We start from the raw sequence: 3,110 nt of genomic DNA, 5'->3' as shown, positions 1-3,110 counted from the left end.
ATTTCACCTAATTCATCTAACAAATCGTACATCGTTAGACAAAAACAAAATATGGGTATTGTTAAAATTTCGTCATATTTCAATAAAGATGGAACTTGATATACGTGAATATAAGATAATTATTGGCAAAGATAAATATGAAGATGACACATAAAATTTAGTGACAAATATGATCTATTTAATTCTTTTCTTAATCTTATCATTTAATTTAAATAAATATCATAAACATATAGTTCAAAAGATTTACTATATGATTTTTTAAAAACATGTTTTATTATCTCATGAATTTTAAATATTTAAATACATTAATTGGTAATGAATATTTTTATGTCGTGTAAACAGATGTAAAATATTTACATGGAATAGCAAATCACTAACTATCACTTGAAAAATCTCTTAGCAAAAGCTAGATGCCGTTTTTAAAGAAAAAATAGTACAATTGTACAAAATCTATATAAGGGGAAAAAAATATTTACCAAAATAATATTTAACATTTAATAAAATCCTACGTTTTTTATTTTACTTCATATTTTTCTCTATATATATATTTAGAAATTTATAGTTAAAATATTGTAAAGAATATATAAGAATGTCATGTAGGATTTAATCATATGTGGCAATGCTATAAGCTAGCTTTAACTTACAGATGCTCTAGAATCGTTCGGATTTGTACTGTTTTAATAATTATATAGATATATATATATAAAATACGTAGATAAATAAAAAATATATATTGTTTTGCATTTTTCAAAATATAAATATACAAACTGAAAAACAAACCCTTATTTAAATATTGCATTAATTTCTTTAAGCTTTGATTCATGTAATAACTTTTTAACATGTAAGTTTTGAGCTTTAGTTCTATAGTTGATATATTTTTTGAGAAAATTTTATGCAATTAATTACCTTAAAATAAAAATACTCCGTACTAATTTTGTAGTAATAGTTGTGACAAACAGTAATTTATGAGCGAAAGAAATGTTTGGTAGGGGCTTTCGTTCTTGTTATTCCCGTTCTCCGATTCTTAAATGATTTGTATGTATTCAAATATTTTCAAAACATTTAATTGAAAGAAATTAATTGCATTAAAACTCTACTTTTAATGGATTGAACTACGGCATGTCGCTTTTACAATGACGTATATAAATCATTCATTTGACAATATTTACTTCACTTGGTATTTACTAGTATCATATAAAAAAATTGGATAAAAATGGGTATATCTAATTTTTCAACACATAAATTTTTAAGGATGACAAACCTTGAAGTTTTTTATGTAAATACTTCTAAAAAGTAACGAACTATGGTCAATATCTCGTTGCTAGGGTATATGTAAGGCTTCACCATTATAAGGTGATGTTTTCCTGATGTCATAAATATACCGATTGGATGTTCGGAAAAGAAACATACGCCAGTTTGTCAACATATAAATTTTAACAATAATCATCACAAAAATATCTATAAGTCTATACTTCTATCCATAAACTATATAAAATTTATAACCTCATGTTAAAAAAATTATATTTTTGAATTTAACGACAGATCAATATGTCTATTTGACCTAATTAGATCATTCATCTCTTCACTCCTAAAATACATACGTTACATTCTTATATCAATTAACTACATTACACGTTGTCGCTGTCACCACCACCACCATCAGTCGTCTCCACTACCATACCGCCGCTGCATTGCACGTGTATCCTCCAATAATATTAAACTTTTACACCAAATAAATATTTGAATTTAGTATGTACTTGTTTGAGCATGGATTGTTGAGCTCAATCACAAATGGATTTAACCACGAAGATCATCAAAATCTCCTCAATATAAGAGTGCAAACCTACTAAGTTTTTGACGAACCTAAGGTGAATGATGATCTTCCCAAAGAGATGTTTCGATCTTTGGAGGATATAAATGTGTGTGTTTGTAGGCTATGAATGATTGATTGTGTGAGTCAATGAATGAATATACTGAATGCCTTTTTTTCATTTGTAATGAAGGTGTTTATAAACTAAATGGGTGAGTGTCCTCCAACTTAGATGGATGGATCCTTTATGAGGCCAATGGGTTGGGCTATTATATTAGTAAGCCAGAGGGCTTTTTCACTGCCGGCACAAACTTGTCATAAGCATATGTATATATTTATAACATATATGGTCGACTTGGCTGATTAGCAACATATAATGACTTGTTGTCATTTGTTTGACCTACATAAATAAACTTATATATTTCGTTTACACAAAATATATTTTAATAATGTACATATACCATTCTTGTTAATGTATATGTAAATACATACGTGATCAGTACTAAATTAAACCAATAACTTTTCTCTACTTATATTATTTTGCAATGTGTGGGATGGATGTACACGAGTCGAAACCCGGCCCGGCCCGAACTGCGACTAGTGAAAACATGAAAAATGGAACTGTGACCCGGCCCGTGAAGGTCCGAGTCGGTTCGGGTCGGGTAGGGTTCGGGCGGGTCACGTGTTTTCTTCACAATTTTTCGGTTTTTGGCTTCACTTGATCCGACCCGACCTGTCCAACCTGTGACCCGTGACTCGGCCCGTTAGGGCTTTGGGCGGGTTGGTTCCTGGTCAGGCTCAGATTTTTGGGTCTTTTGCTCATCCCTAATGTGTGGTTTTTGAATACAACTTTCGGGTTTAATTATCTAGAGTGATAAGTTGTTCCCTGAAATATATACCCATTTATTGAACCTTGTGGAAAAAAATGAAATTGACAATACCTCATTTTTATATACAAAATTATGTAGCCATAAATCTCTTATATAAATAAAATAAAATTATGATGACGTATATATTTTTTTAAAAAATCTTATTTGGCATCATTAGACTTTTTCTTATTAACTATTTATTTTTTATTTAATTAATTTATGACATCATCTTTTGAATTCTAATTTTTAGTGCCTTCATTTAAAAGTTTTCAAAATGTATCAAGCTTAATATAAAATAAGCCTAATGTATAATAATATTTTTTTATGATTTAATAAATGTTGAATCTTTTCTTATTATTACAACAATATTGATAACTTGTCATTAAAAATATAAACATTTTTACATTATGGTTTTTTTTGATGCTTTATTA

Source organism: Erigeron canadensis, chromosome 4 (genome assembly GCF_010389155.1).
Source record: "Erigeron canadensis isolate Cc75 chromosome 4, C_canadensis_v1, whole genome shotgun sequence".
Classification (NCBI taxonomy): domain Eukaryota; kingdom Viridiplantae; phylum Streptophyta; class Magnoliopsida; order Asterales; family Asteraceae; genus Erigeron; species Erigeron canadensis.
This window is presented reverse-complemented; position numbering follows the sequence as displayed.